We start from the raw sequence: 22,218 nt of genomic DNA on the forward strand, positions 1-22,218 counted from the left end.
AGCCTTGTTGTGTTTCTAATCTCCAGGCCCAGTCAGGGAAACAGCCAGTGGTCATTCCACCTGAGATCTCACCACCCCCACTCCAAGCATGGAAAATCTTTTTTTCTCCTTGTGCATGTGCTAGTCTGCCTGCGGGAACCTAGAAGTTTTGCCTTTTCCATCCAGCCATTGGCCTCTAGCATCTTTATTGATCAATCAAGAACCAATTGGGGAACAGGGCTGATCAGAGCATCAGAATCACCCCCTAACCCTTTTACGAAATGTCCTATTGTTTTGTTTGGAGATCTCTCTCTCTCTCTCTCTCTCTCTCTCTCTCTCTCTCTCTCTTCCCCCCACCTCTCTCCCCCTAGCTGTCCTGGAACTTTGTAGAACAAGTTGGCCTCACAGAGCAACTACCTCTGCCTTCCATGTGTGCACCCTGCTTTGTATGGGACTTGAACTCCGGTCCTTATACTGTAACCTGCTGGTCTGTCTCCCCAGCTTTCAAAGTAGATTTTAGGCCACCGGCAAGATGCTCGGAGGGTAAAGGCACTTACAACCAAGACTGACAACCTGAGTTTGGTTCACAGGGTTCACATGGTGGAAGGAGAGAACTGGTTCTTGAATGTCCTCTGATTTTCATACATGCAGTATGGCATGCATGCAGCCATTCACATACAGCACATGTAAATAAGTGTAATTTTTAAAAATATTTAATTAGTAAATAAAAGGATAATTTATTACCTTAACTGTGTATGTTAAAATATTTAAAGCCAAGTGTCTAAACTTCTACATTGAAAATCTACAAAGTGAGTTGATTGATGTCCGCCTGGGTCCTGTCTTGTCTGGAAAACACTGTCTTCTTGGGCACATCCATCCCTCTGGCTCTTAAAGTCTCACTTCTCTAAGATCTGCACAGATCCCAGAGCCTTGAGGGGAGGGGTTTGATGAAGGCATTTCATTGAAGAATGAGTGCTTCAAAGTCTCTCATTCACTCTGCATATTGTTCAGTTGTGATTCTCTGTGTTAGGTCTCATCTCCTGCAAGAAGAAACTTCTCTGATGAGGGCTGAGTGAGTCACTGACCTATGGGTATAGTGATATGTCCTTAAGTATCATTTTATTACTATTTAGCAAAATAACAGTAGGTTTTCTCTAGGTCCATGACCTATCTAGTCTTGGGTTCTTGACCACTTCAGCAGTGACAGGCAACAGCAGTATGTACAAACCTGCACAGGTTCAAGCCAGACAGGGTCCTGGCATTGAGATGGGGGAGTGGACATGGGTCCCTCCCCTAACCAAGAAGCTGAGTACAGTTGATACCTGTTGGCAAGGGAAAAATCAGTTTTCTCCAGTGGAGTCTCATTGTGTATATCATTCATACTCCAAAGTAGGCCATGTTCAGGACTATTTGGCCAACACAAAACAAAGTTATTTTTTTTTGTGGGCTTTTTGTTTCAGCTTTGTTTGGTTGGTTTTTGTTTGTTTGTTTTGTTTTGTTTGTCTTCTAGGTTTTTTGTTTGTATTAATTTCATTTTGGTTTTTTATTTAAAGAGGGAGAAAGAACAAACATGAAGTTGGGTGTGTAGGGAGTGGCGTGAAGGAGAGGTCTGGAGGGATGAGGCAAGGGGGAAACATGATAAAATATATTGTCTGGGGAAGCATTTTAATTAAGAATAAATAAATAAAATCTACAAAGTGGAATCAGCTAATAAAGATAAAAGTATAAATTACTGAAATAGGAAATAGACAACCAATAGAGACATTCATTAAACCAAAGGTTGACTCAGCTACATGTAGTGAATCATATCTGTGTCCCAAGGTTGAGATAGGAGGATTTCAAGTTTGTGACCAACCTGGCACACAGAGCAAGTTCCAAGTCAGCCTGGATTATCTGTGAGATTATCTGTGAGATTATCTGGAAGTCCTCAAATAACCTCACCTTTGGGGGAGAACAAGAACAGAAGCTGGGTAATGGCGGAAGTGACCTAAGGAGAGAAGCAGGAGACTGGGGAGGGGTCAGGGTCAGGGTCAGGGTCAGGGTCAGGGTCAGGGTCAATCTTTTACCAGAATCTGTAGAGAAAGTAGAAAAAGGTACAACTGGAGGTTGACAGTGGTGGTGAGGTCCTGGTGATATGAGAAGGTCATGGTGAGGTCCTGGCCCAGGATGCAGTCAAGGGCCATGTCTGGATCCATGGTCCTGCTCTGACTGGGGTCTGTGTCCATGTCTGTGGCCCAACTTACCACCAAAGGCCAAGTGGATATCTATGGCCTGGACTGCCAGTAGAGACCACATGGATACCTGAGGGCCTTCCTGCTGTGAGGGGACATGCTGATCTGAGTGGCCTGTGCTGCCACCTGAGGCCAAGGGGACATCTGGGCCCAGGCTGCTGCTGTGGTCTGGGTTGATGTCCAGGCCTGTGTTACCATCAAAGGCCATGCAGATGTCCCTGATCTGGCCTGCTGCCTGAGGTACTGTGCTAAGCTGACTCCGCCCCTCACCTGGACAGCATAGTAGAGCTGACCCTGACAGCAGGGTAGCAGATGAGCCAGCCCTGAGGGTGTGAGCTTAGGAGAGCTGGTGCCACTTCTCATCTGCCACAGGGTGGCATGGGTCAGGGAGAGATGTCCTTCCCCACTCTTCAATCCTTGCAGCCTGCAGCAGATAGAAGAACAGGCTCCAAGGTCATCAGAGTGGGAGAGCTAGCCTTGCCCCTGACCAGCTGTTATATTTGGGAGTGACCCTGTACCTTGCCTGGGCAGCACAGCAGAGCTAATCCTGGTGGCAAATGTGTTGGTGAGCCGGCCCCAAGGACATAAGAGCAAGAGAGCTGACTCTGCCATTTGCTTGATTTGGTATGGGGTGGTGCAGGCCCAAGAGCTGGAGGGCCAACCAATTCAGCTACCTCCCAGGCCCAGATCCAGGGCTTTGAGCTGGCCACCCCAACGTAAACTCCATCTATAATCTGCTAGAGCTTGTGAAACAGCCAGTCCTGCACCCCAAAGCTGCAGGATCTCAGTCTAAGACACAGGGCAACAACAGGATGTCTGAGAGGAGGTCCTGTGAGGATCCAGTAGTGATTCTGTAGCAGAAGTCAGAGGCCTCAAAATAGATCAATGACTCATGGCAATGAACATTTGCAAGTAAAGATGTGTGGACAAAAGGGTGTACTGTGTGACACACTGTAACACACTACAGCTGCCAGGACAAGGTCTTTTAAAAAAAAAATTTTTTTTTTGAAGAGGAGGTTGATGGGTGGTGGGTAGGTATGAAGGGATGGAGAGATAAGTGGGATTGGGGTACATGATATGAAATTCAGAAAGAATCAACAAAAGTTAAAAAAAATATAAAGGGTTAAAAATCAATGGTTGACACTAAGATGTGTATAAGACACAACTAAACAAACTTGCTCATAACTAAAGGCAAGGTTTTCTATTAGAAAAGATTCTTCTAGTCCTAAGCACAACAGAGGAAAAGATAACCCATCAAGTCTGTCAGAGTTCCTATCAATGAATAGAAGAGCCAAAGGAAGACATTTAAAATTTGCGGGTGCTAGAAAGATGGTTGACTGGGTAAAGACACTGGCTGAGAGACTAGCAGTCAGGCAAACTCTCGGGCAAGCAGACATTAGGGAGAGTTGCTATGGCTAGGTAATAAAAGTGGCAAATTTCCAAGATGGACAGCTTCTTGTTTACCCTCCTGACCTGAGACAAAAGTCTGGCAGCTTAAAACAAAGGCCTTGTAGACTTTTGTTTCCTTCCAGGTTCCTGCTGATGGACTTGCTCAAGTTCAAGGTCACATCAGGACACGCTGCACAACAGCTCTGGGCCAACCAACTCTAAATTAGGGAAGAAAACAAAAACAAAAACAAAAACAAAACAAAACAAAACATCCTCAGAGACCTGAACCCCAGCCCCAGAGAAGACACTGGATTTCTGCTTTCCAGTTCCCCGTCTGCCTTGTGGAGAGTTTTTTCTGTGTGTCTGCTGTGTGTCTGCTGTGTGTCTGCTGTATGTTTTGCTCCCAAATACATTTCTTCAGCTGTTGATTGTTCACTGCTGCCTGTTGTGTTTGAAATTTCTCTGTTTTTATCTGCTGTTCTTGAGAATTTTCTTGCCTTTTAATTCTTTAACTGGTAGAAAAAAAATTGCTCTACCAAGACCTCTAAACTTTATCACCAGGGAACCTGATGACCAGAGTCAGAATGCCAGGACCCTCAAGGTAGGGGGAGAGAAATGACCATTACTCACATGTGTCCACACACATACACATTTGTCTCTTACATAATGCATAAATAAAAATGTTCTATAAACTATTACAGAGTGAAAGGATCAGCAATACACTCACGACAGGAAATCCCAATGTCCTTATCTTTTCATCAGCATTACTAGAGCCTAGAAGGCAGCAGGGTGAAGTTCCTGTCACATACCCAACCTACATCATACAGACAGATGGGTGTGGTTAGGGTGAATCAGATACAGAGAATCTTGAAAACTTTATCTTCAGATACCTTTCAAAGAAAGGAAGTTATTTCTTCAAATGAGGAGTATTATTTTGTAAAAGAGCATTCAAGAGTTGAAATCCAGAGACGAGGATTTCCATATAGGAGAGAAAGGAAGAAATAATGTCCTGGTGAGGGTGGAAAAGTCATTTGGTTCAACAGTAAGCCATTTGGGGAAAACAGGACAAAAGGTGGAGGAATCTGGGCCCCTGCTGGAAAACATAAAACAGAAGTGTTCCCTACCTGGCACCTTCTCACATGGGAAACAGTCCTGCAAGGTATAGTTACCATCTAGGGGTTTGATATGGTTCATTTTCTTTTCCAGTTAAACAATTAAAAGAGAGAAGAAAAAAAAAACCCCAAAAGCGAAAGAAAAAAACCCCTCAGTCCCAGGCAGCAAACAAGTGACAGAAGCAGTCAGTTAAAGAAAGGCTTCTATTAGGGATAAAATCCTTCTCTCTCTCTCTCTCTCTCTCTCTCTCTCTCTCTCTCTCTCTCTCCCTCTCTCTCTTCCTCCTTCCTTTGAAACACAGTCTCACTATATAGCTCAGGCTGGCCTGGAAATCATTATATAGGCCAGGGTGGTCTCAAACTTCCAAGCAGTTCTATTTTGTCTCTGCCTCCCAAGGGTGGGGACTAAAGATGTGTGCCACCAAGCTCTGCTAACCCTGATTCCTCTAGACTAATCATGTTATACTTGATAGGGAGGTAAAACAGGATTCCTATGAGATTACAGATGAACTTTCTCAGCCTTATTAGAACAAAAAGGAATGTCTGTAGAGATAGCCTGTCTCTCAAGAAAACAAGAAATGTGGCTACAACGGCAACAATTTCCTCATTCCCAAACCCCTCTCTCATCCTTATAAAGGGTCATTGGCTCAGTTAGGTTTTTCTATTGCTGTGACAAAACACTTTTGCTCTGCCCTCGACAATAAGCAGTTGGTCTTCTAAGCTCAGGCAGGCTCCACTTAACTGGTAGTCATCCCATGGTACTGACATCTCCAAACACTGGACTCTTCTGCTCCAACTGGGCTGCACTTTTACCAACAGCCTTGCCTAGGCTCTCATTATGTCTCAACTTCGCTTCAATCCTGAGTTTTCAATTGCCACTTAGGCTGCAATTTCACCAGTGGCCTCCCTGGCCTCTCACAAGCCTCAGTTGTTGTCCTCCATGACCCCTTCATGCCTTCAAAACCAGTCCACCTGGTGACTCTTATATTTCCAAGTTCTGCTACCATAGTGAGGTACAACCTTGACCTCCTCTGTAACTCAGCTTCTGTGTGCTCAGGAAACACTTCTCAGAAGATTTCACCTCGATGATATTGGTCCCTTTTTTTTTTTTTTGGTTCTTTTTTTCGGAGCTGGGGACCGAACCCAGGGCCTTGCGCTTGCTAGGCAAGCGCTCTACCACTGAGCTAAATCCCCAACCCCTATTGGTCCCTTTTTAATTACCACTAATTTCTCAGCTCCAACTAACCAGCATTGATTATCCCAGTAAAACAAAGGTTTTATTTTAATGGTTCTTTTGTTAATACTTCAACTTCAGCTGACTATAGATTCGTCATATAAATGGTTTGGTAGATTCTTTGCTTCCCTGTGAAATTTCACAAGCCAGGTTTCTATTGTCTGCCTTGCTCTTCACATTCTTTTTTTACTTTTTTTTTTATTAACTTAAGTATTTCTTATTTACATTTCTAGTGTTATTCCCTTTCCCAGTTTCCGGGCAAACATCCCCCTAATCCCACCCCCTCCCCTTCTATATGGGTATTCCCCTCCCCATCCTCCCCCCATTGCCGCCCTCCCCCCAAACAATCACGTTCACTGGGGGTTCAGTCTTAGCAGGACCCAGGGCTTCCCCTTCCACTGGTGCTCTTACTAGGATATTCATTGCTACCTATGAGGTCAGACTCCAGGGTCAGTCCATGTATAGTCTTTGGGTAGTGGCTTAGTCCCTGGAAGCTCTGGTTGCTTGGTATTGTTGTTCATATGGGGTCTGAAGCCACTTCAAGCTCTTCCAGTCCTTTCTCTGATTCCTTCAACAGGGGTCCTGTTCTCAGTTCAGTGGTTTGCTGCTGGCATTCGCCTCTGTATTTGCTGTATTCTGGCTGTGTCTCTCAGGATGCTCTTCACATTCTTATCTTCCAAGCTCTGACAAAACATCCCACAGAGCTTTCAATTGCTCTTTTTTTTTTTTTTTTGGTTCTTTTTTTCGGAGCTGGGGCCCGAACCCAGGGCCTTGCGCTTCCTAGGTAAGCGCTCTACCACTGAGCTAAATCCCCAGCCCCTCAATTGCTCTTATAGCCCAAAGTTCCAGTCTTTCCACAGTCTTCTCTAAAATATGGTCACATCTGTCATACACCAATAGTCCACTCTGCTGGTACCATCTTGTCTTAGTTAGGGTTACTACTGCTGTGATGAACGCCAGGACCAAAGAGCAAGTTGGGGAGAAAGGGTTTATTTGGTTTTCACTTTAATATCACTGTTCATCATTGAAGGAAGACAGGAAAGGAATTCAAACAGGGCAGAAACCTGGAGTCAAGAGCTGATGCAGAGATCATGAAGGGGTTCTGCTTACTGGCTTGGCCTTCATGGCTTGCTCAACCTGCTTTCCTTTAGAACCCAGGACCACCATTCCAAGGGTGGCCCCTCTCATAATGGGCCCTCCCCTATCAATCACTAACTGAGAATATGCCTATAGTCTTGCCTGTAGTCTGATATGGAGGCACTCAGAGGAAGTGAAGCTGAGCTGCAAAGAAAACTCAGACAAAATGCTGTCTGGAAGAGGTTTAGACCAACTGAGGCACCTGGAAAGGACATTCTCCAAATTTTTGAGCTGCCTGAAGACTGGACAGTGTGCTCCAGGTTCCCAGCTTTTGCCAGCTGTCACCCATGCTGGGGTGAACTTTAGTGATGCGGCTATCTTTGAGTCATTTCTGCTCCTGTAAGCAACCCCTCACCCATATTCCTGTAAGTAGCCCCAGTAAAACTCATTAGTTCAGTTATACTTTTGTGGTATCTGTACTTTGGTCTGTTGTGGAATCCTTATAGTTAATGAGTGTGTTTCATTTCCCCAGGGAAAATTTTGGCACACAACACTGTTTGTTGAATGTGAGATTCTGGTCCCTTTCTGCCTCCTGTCTCTTTACACTGCCTCAGAAATGTAACAGTACTTACTTTATTTAATCTGATAAGGCTAAAAGACCAGAAGGAAGAACTGTGCAAAGTGGCTGCTTCTAAGTGACAAAAGAGATTCTGAAAGAACTGAGAAATTTTTTATGATAAGCTTTAAAAATAACATTTGACCTTTGTCTTAGTCATTGCTCTATTGCTTCAAAGAAACATCATGCCCAAAGCACTTTTATAAAAGAAAATATTTAATTGGAGGCTCACAGTTTCAGAGGTTTAGTCCATTATCATCATAGCAGGGAGCATGGTTGAGTGTAGGCAGGTGGTGGTGTGGTAGCTGAGAGCTTTACATTCTGATTTGCAGGAAGAGAGAGAGAGAGAGAGAGAGAGAGAGAGAGAGAGAGAGAGAGAGAGAGAGAAAGAGAGAATAAGAATAAGAAGAAGAAGAAGAAGAAGAAGAAGAAGAAGAAGAAGAAGAAGAAGAAGAAGAAGGAGAGAGAAAGACAGGCAGAGACAGAGAGACAGAGAGATATACAGAAACACAGACAGACAGACAGACAGACAGACAGACTCTGGTGCTTGGCATGGGTTTTTGAAACCTCAAAGTCCACCTCCCTGAGTGACACTATTCTCCCAACAAGGCCATGCCTTCTAATCCTTTCACATAGTGCCACTCCCTGGTCACTAAGTATTCAGATATGTTAGTCTATGGGAGCCATTCTTATTCAAACACCCACATTCCACTTCCTGGCCCTCACAGGTTTGTAGCCATATCATAATGCAAACTGTATTCAATCCAGCTTCAAAAGTTCCCAAGTTTATCACAGTTTATCACAATACTGCCTAAAAGCCCAAAGTTTGCCAGATAGTGGTGGTGCATGTCTTTAATTCCAGGACTTAGGAGGCAGAGGCAGTTGAATCTCCAAGTTCAAGGCTTGCCTGGTATACAGAGTAAGTTCCAGGATAGCCAGAGCTACACTAAGAAACACTGGCTTGAAAATAAACAACAACAAAAGTCCAAAATTCAAACTCTCTTCTGAGACTCATAGTTAAGCAACCTCTAAACTGTATCCTCCCATAAAATCAAAAGAAAAATGTAGATTGGATACTTCTAACATAATGACACAGAATACCCAGTACCATTCCAAAAAAGATAGGAAAGGGAGCATAGTGAGGAAATACTGAACCAAAGCAAAACCTAAAACCAGCAGGCAAATTCCAAACTCTGTGTCCCATGTCTAATGTCAAAACACTTTTCAGGTCTCCAATTCCTTTCAGCTTTGTTGACTGTAACATATTCTTTCTCTTGGGCTGGTTCCATACCTTGTCAGCAGCTCTCTTTGGCAGGTTTCCAATTACTCTGTCATATCCAACAGCTTGGGGTCTCCAATAAAATCCAGGCTTCACTTTTATAGCTTCACACAATGGCCTCTCCGGGTTTCCATGCAGGGGCCCTAGATACATGTGTGGCCTCAGTGGTTTTCCTTAGCCATGGAGGAAGATTACCCTTTTTTGTATCATTGACTCTAAGGCCAGAATCATGTGACCCAAGGGCTGACAAGTTCTGCTGCTTGATGGGTCAGAAACTTGGCCCACTCCCTGAGTTACATTTACATCAGATTTCTGCTCCTAATGGTTTCCTTCACTGCTTAAGCCTTAAATTTTTTTTTTGCACAAATTGGAAGTGCATTGGATGGGGTCTTGCCACAACTTCTACTTCATTTAGCTTCAAGCTTTTCTTTAAACTTTTTATCTCCTTGAACACTAAACTTGGTTCCAACAGTACATTTCTTTGGTGCTCCCCCGCTCAAACCATATATTTTACACATTTTCTTCCTTAACATGCTCTTTTTCATTGTAAATCAGTATAAGAGTGACCATTAATAACCAAGTGACACATTAATACTAGGCAGTCTTGAAGTCTCCTTTGCCAATGCCACTAATCCAAAAGTCTTCAGTTTAGTCTCAGGTAGATTTCTAGAAGAAGGGCAAAAAGCAGTCACATTCTTTGCCAAATTATCATGAGAATGGACTCTTGGCCACTTGTTAATATTCTTTTCTTCTAAATATGTTGAGACTTTGGCTTTCACAGTTCAAATCTTTTTTCTGTCTTCCATGATTCTAAAAGTATGACTTAGTAAACCCTGATTAAAGTATCCAACTGCTTTCCTAATCCAAAGTCCCAGAGTACACATTCCACCAACAAGCAGCATGGGCAGGCCTGTCACAACAGTACCCCACTATCCTGGTACCAACTTCGTTCTGTCTTAGTCAGGGTTCTGTTGCTGTGAAGAGACACCATGACCAAGGCAACTCTTATAAAACAATTAATTTGTGCTTGCTTCCAGTTTCAGAGGTGAGCTCATTATTATCACAGTGGGACCATGTAGTCTTGTGCTGGAGTGGTAGTAGTAGTGAGAACTACCTCCTGATTCATAGACAGAGAGAGAGAGAGAGAGAGAGAGAGAGAGAGAGAGAGAGAGAGAGAGAGAGTGGTACGCTCTGGTCTTGGCATGGGCTTTTGAAACCTCAACCCTCCCTTGAGTGACACACTTCCTCCAACAAGGCCACATCTCTTTGAATCTTCCTAATCCTTTCAAACAGTTACATTCACTAGTGACTAAGCATTAAAATATGTGAACCTATGGGGACATTCTTATTAAAAAGCACCACAGTAAACAGTTGACACATTCATGTAGTGGGATAAAGGTCACAGTAGGGCTGTCTTGATGGAGGCTCTTTGTGGTTCTCATTCTATGTTGTCCTCATGATGGTTCTCAGAACTCCTTCATTGTCCAATCAGGACCTGGGATGTCTACAACCTTCTCCTGCCTTTGCTCTCACAGCCTACTGCACATATCCACAGGCCAGACATCTGTGTTCTAATGTAGGTACAGCAGGTGTCTATAAAGAGTTTACTTTCTAGAAGTCACTTAAAATGTAGGATGTGAAGGCAGACATCTGTAACCCTAGCAGTCCTGTGGTTGAGATGGGAGGCATGGACAGGAGAATCAGCCAGAGCCTGGTGCATACTGTCTGTTAGAGTAAAAAACAGAAACTATTTCCTCAAAACACAGTGGAAGGAGATAACTGACTCCTGGAAGTTGTCCTTTGACCTCCATGACTGCAGTTTATTTACATCTGCACTCATATGTACACTCACATAGAGAATAAATGAATAGGTCTTTTCTTTATAAAGGAGACAGGCATAATGCCTTCTGTTAGTTACTTTCTATTCCTATGAGCAAAAGCAACTTGTGGAGGAAAGGGTTTAGTTTATCTTATACACCTAGGTAACAGTCTCTTGCCATGGGAAATCAGAGCAGAAACTCAAGGCAGGAACTGGAGGCAGGAAGAGGAGAGGAAGAGGCCAGAGAGGAGTGCTGCTTACAGTGTTGTTCCTCCAGGCTTTTTGAGACTGCTTCCTTATTTCACTTAGCACAGCCAGCCCAGACAGGGCCCTCCTATACCAATCAGCCATCAAAAAATGTCCCATAGCTTGACCACAGACCAATCTGGTATCAGCCATCAGAAAATTTCCCATAGCTTGGGACATTTCCCTAGATCTAGGACAAGTTCCTAGATTTTTTCAATTGAGTTTTCTTCTCAAATGACTCTAGTTTGTGTTAAATTGACATTAAACTAACCAACACAGCATCCACCTAAGTTGTGTATAACACAGGGAAATGATATAAGTTCCAAAGGCCCCCATAGTATAGTATACGTAGCATATACCTACTCCTCTGATAGCCTAAAAAGAATGGGTATACAGACTTGTGGACAGAGGTAGAGTTGGGTACATGGGATTGAAGAAAGACTTTCCTGGGTCGTCTTTGCAGAAGAATGAGTGATGGTCTTACTAACTCTATAAAGATAAGTAGAAACTTCCAATCTATCAAGAGAATGCTATGCATGTCTGTGACTATAAAAACTGGTTAGTAGACACCCCAACCCCCATTACAGGGCAGTGGACATAGCTTAGGGGGTAGAGCATTTAACTTTGGTTATTGAGTCCGCCAGTTCAAGTCCAGATGACTCCTGTCCTGTGTTTTCCCCCCTTTACTTATAGAGCTATTGTCTACATTAAATTCTTCCTTTTTCCCATTTACCCTAGTTATAGTCTTTTAGTGGCACTGGAAGCTACAGGCCAGCCCTTGTACATATGTCATTTGGATGCATGGCTGCCTCCCTCTCTTCCTGAAGGCAAAATGTCCCTCCCATTCTTAGCATTGTACTGCCCTCTTGTCCCAAAGCAATAAGCAGCTGAGGGGAGACTTAGGAAGAACAGAGTGGAGAAATGGGAAACAAACCTCCAAACCATGAAGTGGTGGTGGTGAGTGTTGGCTGAGACAAAGTGCCAGGCCTAGTTCAGTGCTCCATAGGAGAGAAAGGAAGGGAGGGAGGGAAGGAAGATGTGGCTCTCTGCTCAGAGAAACTGATGTGTCCATGTATTAGCACTGTATCTTGTCCTGCATGAGAATTAAGCAGGTTGGAATTGTCATGGATGTACATTATGGGCCTTCTAAGTGCTGTGATTCCAGAATGGCACCCCAGAGGTCCTAGAATGAAAGCTGTTAGGAACCATAATTTCATATTTTAAAGGGAGCACTTGAACGTTGACTGATTTTTATTTTGACTATAACTACTTTTTAGGGATTGTTCTTCTTTGTTAGAGTCATAGTGGTTTCAGGGAACGATTACTGTAGCTTCTAAGTGTTTATATAAAAACATGGTAAGGGCTAGCAAGATGGCTCAGGGGATGAGGTGCTTGTGTCCAGTCTGACAGTCTGAGTGGCATTGCTAGGTTCTGCAAGGTGGCAGGAGAGAGAACTGACTCCTTAGAGTTGACCTCACTCAATTGTACTTACTAAAATTTCAACCTCACCCCCAACACACTCTAATGAGTTAATGGCTCTCAATAATACCAGATTTTAAACTAAATAATAAGGTAGAAAAGAAAGGGGAAAAAACATAAGAATCAAAACTTAAAATAAAGAAGTGGGTCTCAATCTGATAAAGAGTTCAGTATACATAGCAGTGGTACATGCTTTTAAAAAATACCCACAGGGATGGGGATTTAGCTCAGTGATAGAGTGCTTACCTAGCAAGCGCAAGGCCCTGGGTTTGGTCCTCAGCTCTAATATATATATATATATATATATATATATATATATATATATATATATATATATATATATCTCCACACTTGGGAGGCAAGGCAGAACCAGAAGGCAGAAGGCATCCTGGTCTACATATTGAGTTCCAGGTTCCAGGCCAGCCAAGGTTACACAGTGAGACTCTGTCTCAAAAACAAAACAAAACAAAACAAAACAAAGCAAAACAACAACAACAACAACAACAACAACAACTATACCTAGAGCTCTGTCAGATATCTTCAAAACAATACAAAGAAAGCCTGGGATGGAACTTGGTGGAATAGTTCAGTTGCCTTGCAAGCATAAGGACATGGGTTTGATTTCCCAGAGTCTTGCTCACTTTGCTGAGGCAGGTCCCTAGCAATGTATGTGTGGAGTCCTCACCACCTCAGAGGTGGGATGGGCTGCAACCAGCCTCAGAGGAGAGCACATGACTTTTCCTGAGAACATTGTAAATAGATGATGATGGTGCTGGGGCAGCACTGGAAATAGACCAGCATAGGATGAAACCCAAGAATGTGGAAAGGTCCAAGGAAACTCAGAGTACTTTCTATTTGGTAGTTTATTCCCTCCCAGAAGACTAAATTATGAAATATCCGTGATTTCATTTCTTCATAAGAAAGGTGGCAGAGAACTGGATCGCTTGGTCCTGCCTGTGTGTTTGTGCACTGTGTGCCTGCGGAGGTTGGATCCCTAGGGTTAAGGACGTTTGTGAGCTGCTGCTGGTGGGTGCTGAGAACATACACACGCTCTTAACCACTGAGACAGACATGCTCCCATCCTTTCACATCTTATTGAGTATGGGTGTTTAGCCTGCTTGCATGTTTGTGCACCACCTGTGTTTGTGGTATGTGGGACTCCCAGTGATTGGAGTTACTGATGGTTGTGTGCTGGGAATTGAATGGGGGCCATTTGTAAGAACAGCAACTGCTCTTAACCATTGAGCCATCTCTCCAGACCCTTGCTTACATTGAATAGCCAACATTCTGAGTGATCTTCTTTGAAGTTTTATTCTTTTTTGAGAAAATAGGCTTAGTTATCCTCCCTTACCACTGTTTCCTCTTATAACTGGCCTTTCCTGGGCAGAATATCCTGTCTCTCCTGCACCATGTTGCTCTGTGGGGTTGGTACTTGACACATTTCTTGAAGAAAGCCCCACAAATTCTAGGACTCGTTCACCATGTTTGCAGGAGTGCACCATCAGCACAGAAGGTCATAGAGGACTTGGGGAAGAGAGGAGTTCTCAGTGTGGTCTTCCTTGGTTACTTCAGTATTGAAATTGATTCAAAGTGATTTTAAAGCTAAAAAGAACTAAAAATAAAATGGCCCTGAAACTCAAAGCCATCTCTGCCAGGCTCTAAGGGCTTATGACTGCACTCTTCCTGGTTTCCTAGAGAGTCCCATCTCCTGCAGGATTTTAAAAGTCAATCACTTCTCCATGTAGCTGTGAGTTAATTTAAACAATAATTCCAATCCGTCATACACATGGCACTAAAATGATTCTTTCACATAATAAGCTGATTAAAATGAACTACTAGAAAGCTGCCCCCTATCTCATCAGAAGTGTGCATGAGTGAAACAGCAAGCCACTCATCTGGCATGGGACAGTGATTATCCCGATAAGCCACCAGGGTGCGTGCACTAGAAGAACATGCTGCTATACAGAGAAGGCAGGGACTGGGGCATGGCAGTGATAGAGGAAGACCCCAGCACCCGACATACACATACCACACATGTACACAGAAAAGCATTGCATTCAACAGTAATTTGATAATTTACTATAAACTCAAGGAGGGAAATCCAGATTACAGATTTTAAAATATTTTGAGCATTTAATGTAGTATTTATAGTAGTTATAGGATAGGTACAAGAAATTTGTAAATGGGGTTGGGAGACAGCTCAGTAGTTAAAAGCATGGGGCTGTTCCTCTAGAGGACCCAGATTTGGTTCCCACCATGGGTAACAACTATAGTTCTAGAGGATAGGATACCCTATTCTGACCTCTGGGAGCACAGCATATATGTGCAGGCAAAACACTTGTACATATTATATAAAAACAAATAAATCTTTATTAACCTCGTTTTGCTCACTTTCCTTGTGAGTTAATTCATTGTAGTTCTGTTTTCAATTTGAGGTGATCTGAGCTCTCTTCCATGAGCTTTCATTTTATTTTGTCTTAAGACATAAAAGGTCTTGGTTTTACATCATATTTATAAGGAGGTGTTTTTGTTCTTAACATTTTTTAAAAATTCATCTTGGTTCTTTTTTTCTTTAAGCAACTGCCTCGATTATTCCCACTGGGAATACCTGCAGCTGTCCATGTCAGAGCTTATGTGACATCCACTCCACTGCTGAGTGGATGGTGTGTAAGAGCATATCTGCATTGCACTTTTAGAAAACAACACAATGCACTTCACCCCTTGGCTTCCTTGGCACTCAAATGAAAAAAAAAGTTCACTCATTTGCATACATCAATTCCTTAGATGTAGGTATTACAATACAACTGAAAAGGTGTTTGTTAGGTACTCACCAAATGATTGGTGGCATGGCTCAGAGTAGGGCATTTGACTGCAGATCAAGAGGTCCCTGGTTAAAATCCAGCACAGCCCCCTTTGGAAGTTTATTCCCCTATATAGACTTTGCTATCTGCCAGGTTGAGGAGTAGTGATAGAGAGAGAGTGTGTACGGGGAAATAGAGGCAGACTCGATTTGATAGAAAAAAAAAGTATCATCTAATCTCCTGAACTGGGGCAATGGAAAACTCCAGAACTACAAATGTGATTCTAGAACATGATCAAGTTACCAAGCATTTCTCTTTTATTTCAGGAATACAGTATGCAAGTGTTCATTGAAAGGTTGCTGAGTATGTGGATTTAGGATCTGAGAGTGTGGCCATGTGTGCAGATTACCTAGTCCCCTCAGACTTTGTGACTTCTGAGGTCCAAGTTGGGGCCTAAGAAGCTTAGCTTGCAATCACAGCCTCCCTTTTTCTCATTCTCCCACATCACAGGGACATCAGATAACATCCAGGAGTGACAAATTTAGCTCCTAGTTGTTCAATAGATTCATCACTCAGGGTTATGGTTCTCAAATTTATACCACTTGCAAGAGTTCAGGGAGGGGGCTGGAGAGATGGATCAGCAGTTAACAGCACTGACTGCTTTTCCAGAGGTCCTGGGTTCAATTCCCAGCAACCACATGGTGGCTCACAACCATCTGTAATGGGATCTGATGCCCTCTTCTGGTATGTCTGAAGAGAGTTACAGTGTACTTACATACATAAAATAAATAAATCTTAAAAGAAAAAAAGAGTTCAGGGAGAGAGAACTAGGTTAAACATAGCAACACTACTCCTCCCAGAAAAGGGGCAAGGGACAACAGAATTCTGGCATTTGTGGTGAGATTCCTAGTGGCAGAAGGAAGCTGGAATCTCCTATGTACAGCTTTCTGTTACTGTGATCAAATTCCTGCGATAGATAATAGAGAGAAAGAAATGTTTATGTTGGTTTAGGTCTCAAGACCTCACTCTATGCCCATGTCTGTGCTGTTCTTGGGCTAGTGCTGAGGTGGGTTATCATGAGAGAGATCATGTGATGGAGCAAAGCTACTCATTTCAAGATGTCTGTAAGGGTGTCTAGAGAGGAGGGCTCTGCCAGGGTCATGTTCTATCCTGATTTAGGTGGTTTCCAAAGAGGATTGCCAATCCCACTCTGAGCTATCCTCTCCACAGATTCTCTGGATTATTTTAGTGCTATACAGAGGCTCCCCCATTAGGCAGGGCAGACCTTCCTATCATTGGAATGACCCAGAGTTTGACTTAAGTGTCTTTCTTGAAACTGAGACTTTGTGAGTGTGATGGTTAATTTTAATGACCAGGTTGACTGGATTTAGAATAACCAAGAAGGAACATCTCTGGGCATGTCTTAAGGTTTCTGAGAGGTTTAACAGAGGAGGGAAGATTCATTCACAATGCGAGTAGAACCATTCCATGGTTCTGGTTCTCTCTGGATTCCATGGTTTCCTTGTCTGAATATGAAAGGGAAGAGGGAAAAAAAACTGAGTGCTAGCAACTATGTCTTTCTGCTTCCTGATTGTGAGGTAACATGATCACCTTACATTATTGCCACCATGCATCCCTGCCATGAAGAACTGTCTCTCCTACAACCATGAGCCAAAAATAAGCCCTTCTTCCCCCAACTTGCTTTTGTCAGATGTTTGGTCACAGTTAGACATAACTACTAAAGGTAGAAAATCCAAAAGTTACAGAAAAATGAATCATAAATACTGTACTCCCACTGAGACTTCATGGAAACTATCATAGAGCAGCCAGTTAACCCCTAAGGCATTAGTCCTAGTATAGGAGTGCAGAATCTTAGGCTCCAGCGCAGGGCATCTGTGTAGGCTGAATGTGGTTCCTGAACTCATTGAGGAAGCTTTAGGCTTAGAGCCTGTGGTCCGTCCAAGGCAGAAGTCAAATGATGCCCACGTTGGTCAGTAGTTTGATTGTTCCTCTAAAGACACTGGCCCCACTCCACAGGAGTTTCTGCTCACTTCTAATTTCAACATCTATTTATAGTAGCCTTTCTCTGTATTTTTAGCATTCTCATCTCCTGACAGCATTTTTTTCTCGGTCTCTATTATGATAAGAATTTTAAAGAGAGAGCATCTGATTGGTTGTAATTGTTATGTGGGGAGATCTCCAGACAACTTGTCTACCTGTTAATTGGCCAGACAGGGAGGAAAGCATCAAAGAAAGTGATACCCTAAAGATAGGAAGTATATCACATATGGAAAACAAAAAGGTTCCTATATTAAGTGGCCTCCTACAGAACAAAAATTAACTTTTAGAAATTAAAAGAAATAAAATACAGAAGATATTAAGAGATTTTCCAAATAATAAAGTAAATTGAGAAGACAAAAGAAAAAGTAATAACATATTAAAATTAGTGTTTAAAAACTAAGATATATAAAACAACAGCGAATGAAGTGTTAGAGAGGGGAATAACAGTTAAGAATATAGAAATCGTCCTGAAGAGGACCAGAGTTTGATTCACAGCACACACACCTGGCAACTCACAAATGATCTGTAACTCCAGTTCCAGGGGCCACTAATGCCTTCTCTGGCTTTTACAGGCACCTGCACACACATGCATATATCCACACACAGACACAGGAGTAGTATACATAACTGAAAATCAGTTAAAAATAAAACTAATGAAAATAATAGAAAAATAAAGTGATAAAGGGACAAAGTCCAATAAACTTTCTCATAACAAAGGCAAGGTTTTCCATTAGAAAATATCCTTCTATTGTTGAGCACAGTAGATAAAAAATGATCACCATCAATGCTATCAAAATTCACAGCAAAGAACACCAGAGCCAAAATCTCTTAAAAATGCAAAAAGAAGCAGTAGACACACACAGGATAGGAAATCATGATGGCTAAATTTTTCAACAGCAATGCTAGGTATCAGGATACAGGATCAGGATATCAGGAAACAGTTCAAAATGAGAAGGACTCTGGCTTGTGTTCTATACCCTCCAGACTGCAAATCAAGTTATAGATAGGATGGCAGCACCATCAAGCTTGGACAATTTCCTCTGCTCACCTCTCACAGAAAGCAACCAGAGGAAGGTTTTTCCCCCCTTTTTAAATTCAGCACTAGAAATCTGGGAAAGACGAGCTTCCACACATAAGAGAGAAATTGTCTTAGTGAAGGTGGAGCTACCATGGGACCTTGATTGAACAGGGGACAATTTGGTGTAATTAGTACAAAGTCAGTAGAAGCCTTGCTTACTGCCAGAAAGCAGAGAGTGAACAAGTTTACAACCCAACGCTCTCCTGTATGGAATACTGTTCTGAAGGGCATTTCATAGAGCTCTCACAGGTTGAAGAAAACTAGATACTTGAAGGAGACAAGGAAGTTGTAAACATGAGGCATCCTAGTTACTGCTCTGGTGCTGTGAAAGCAACTTGGGAGAGGGGAGGGTTTATTTGACTCACATTTCTAAGTAATAGTCCATCACAGAGAGGGCTACCATGACTATGGAAATTGGCTGTGTGTAGGTGACAGGAGAGATGCACAGAGAATTGAGAAGGGTTTTCTTTAATGATTACATTTTAAAAACAATATTTTTACCCTTGAAAAATAATTGTGGAAGCTATTTTGATATATAGTGGACACCTTTGTGTAGTGGGGATAAAGTTCATAGTCGAGCTGTTTCTTTAGAGCCCCTCTATGGTCCTTGCTCTATGGTGTCTTCATGGTGGTTCTCAGAACTTCTTCACTGTCCAGTAGGACCAGGGAATGTACAGACCCTCAGGCCGGACAGATGTGTTTAGATGTAGGTACTGAAGAAGTCTGGTTAGGCATGGTACCTTCCAACTGAGGTTATTGTGGTGTATAAAATGAGAAAATCAATCCTATAGTAGCTGTGGTATTTTATATATAGTGTATGTTTGCTGTTCACATAACCTGGAGATATGTGGAGGGATGTGAAGTCACGTGGGTAGGTAGAGCTGAGGACACTGCAGATCAGAGAAGGATCTTTCTGGGTTGGGTTTAGAAGTATCCTGTACTAGTCTTACGAACTCTCTGGAGCTAAGTAAAAAATTCCTGCCTGTTATGGGAGTGCTGTGTACATCTGTGAGTATAAAGGGTGGTTATAGTAGGGCAGTGAGATGTAGCTCAGGGGTAGAGCATTTGGCTATGGTTACTGAGTTTCTAGGTTCAAGCCCAGCTGTCCCCTGCCTATTGTTTTGATTTGGTTTTAGGGTTTTTGTTTAATTACTTTCTTTTTTTACTCATATGAGTTATTGCTGATATTCAGTTCTACTTTTCTTTCATTTGTTCTCATTATGGTCCTTGGTAGAGTTGTTCTTGTCCCTTCTTCCACAATCCTCCCCTCCACGCACCTCACCAAAGTCCAGGCTCAGACCAGGACACTCTTCTTACACAACAGCCCCCTGACTTCACTCCATCTAAGCTCTAGTCATACTATTGGCCCAACTTAACTCACACATCCTGGGATCTGCTCCTACCTGCTCTGTCCATATCAGACACAGTACTAACAACAGAAGTTCACATGCCCAGATCTTATAATAAAAATATAAATAATATGAAAAATCAAGGCAGTCCCTGCCCTCAACAAAAAATCCACCAAAGAGAATTACCCAAATGAACCCTCAGGACACAGAACTGAAAAGAACAATCACAAACTTTACAACATAGAGAGCCTTCAATAGACCTAGCCCCTCTACCTCAGACTTCCCAGCCTCTAGATCTGTGAGACATACACCTCTGTGCAAATTCACTATCGCAGAGCCCTCCATTACATAACCACAGATGGGACAAAGGCCCCAGCCTGACCTTGAATCAATGTCCTCACGTCAGTTCAACATGTCATCTTGAATGTTTAATGAGCATTTCTAATTTAGCATTTCCCAAACCACAGAGATCATCTCCCCCAACCTTCTCAAGTCTTCCCTCTTCTCATCAAGAGATTACTCTAGTCTTCTAGTTGTCCAGTTATCTAAACTAAAATGGGGAGTTTGCAGACCTCGCACCCAACCCATGGGTTCACTGGCAAACTCTTGGTGCTTCATATACAGGCTTTGGAGAACATGGCCCTGCCTGCTTTCCACAGAGATTAAATAAAGAGATCTGTGAGACACTTGAATCACTTTGTCCAATACAAGTTCTTCTCAGTAGAAGTATCTGCTCCTTGTCCTTCCACATGTGGAAGGGACACTTTCACATATGATGACAAATACTCAAGGCCATGGAAACAGAAGTCCACACAGAGGAAAATAGTTTTAAGCCACCCACAGTGGGCCCATCCATACCTGGGCACCTCCTTTCTTCTAGGCAGAGTCTATAGCCCAGCACCTAGTAGGGAAAGAAAGGTAGGTTCTAGGTTCCAACACCAAGTTTTAGACAAAAGCAATAGGTACCATATATAACTGCATTAGGACACACAGACCTGTGATCTCCAGTCAAATACCCTAACCCTGTGCTGTTACCCCTGTGGACGGGTGTTTCTTAGCTCAATTTTCTTTTGTGTGCTAACACTTAGACCCCTTCAGGAAGCAGCTAGATGTGACTAGCAAGATGGTGTCCCTCAGCTCTAAACCTTCCCAGCTCTGTCCTCAATGGGCCCTTCAGCCAGAAAGAAAAGACATAACCTGTAGACCCCAAGTTCATTTCACACTGCTGTCTTGGGATAGTTCATGAGCTGACCAACTGTCTCCTGCTTTATCTCCCAGATATGCATCCCCCCTTTCCATGACAGAATGGGCTATCACCTAAATACTTTAAGTTGGCACTGATAAGAGTAACACTCCAGAATCCCTTCCTGAAAGAGCAGCTGGGCGAGGTTCCTGGCCACTGAGATTGAAAGAAGAGTGCAGTGGCACTGCACAGGAGGAAACAACTCACATGGAGACACCCACCCTAGACAGAAAACCTGGTTTGCTGATTGCCTCCTAGGTCTGACTACACCTGTGAGAGTTTTTTCTTTTCTCTATTTTTATTTTATGAGCATTAGTTGATGTTTTGCATGCATATCTGTCTGTGTGAGGGTGCTGGATTCCTTGGAACTAGAGTTACAGACAATTATAACTTCCATGTAGGTGCTGGGAATTGAACTCAGGTCTTCTGGAAGAGTAGTCAGTGGATGTTCTTAACCCATGAGCCATCTTTCCAGCCTCAAGAGTTTTTCTTAAATAAATCATATGAAGTGAGAAGACCCACTTTTAATCTGGATCTTTTGAGATGAGATCTACCTTGAATATGGGCCACACCTTTTGTAGAACTGCTCTTCATGTGGATGGATGGCTGCCTCCCATCTTTTCTTACACACTCCATGTTCCTCTCATTCTTATCTGTTTTCTCTGTTTTTGTTAGGGTCTTAAAGAGAAGGCAGGGACTATGATAGAGAATTCATCTGGGATTTTCCAGGCACAGCAGTTATAGAGGGACCTTGAAATCAGCTCAAGACACGCCTAGTCCAAGTTCTTAGCACAAAAGATTTACTTGCCCCAGAGGGACAGAGGGCAGGGGATAAGAGGCCAAGTCAGAAGATAGAGGACAAGGGAGAAGAGGAAGGGATAAGGGAAGGGAAGCAAGGATATTTGTCCAGGAGGGACCAAAAACTGTCTCTGGATAGAGGGGAGACAGATGAAGCCCATAGGCAAATGATGGTTCCCAAAGGTAAGATGGGGGTGTACACTGGTAAGATAGTTCAGCAGTTAAGAGCACTGGCTGCTCTTCCAGAGTTCCTGAGTTAAATTCCCAGCAACCACATTGTGGTTCACAACCATCTATAAGGGGATCTGATGTTCTTTTATGGCCTGTGGATGTATATGCAGCAGAGTACTCATTCATTAGATAGATAGATAGATAGATAGATAGATAGATAGATAGATAGATAGATAAATAGATAGATAGATAAAAA

The sequence above is a fragment of the Rattus norvegicus genome, chromosome 4 (assembly GCF_036323735.1).
Source record: "Rattus norvegicus strain BN/NHsdMcwi chromosome 4, GRCr8, whole genome shotgun sequence".
In the NCBI taxonomy this organism is placed as follows: Eukaryota; Metazoa; Chordata; class Mammalia; order Rodentia; family Muridae; genus Rattus; species Rattus norvegicus.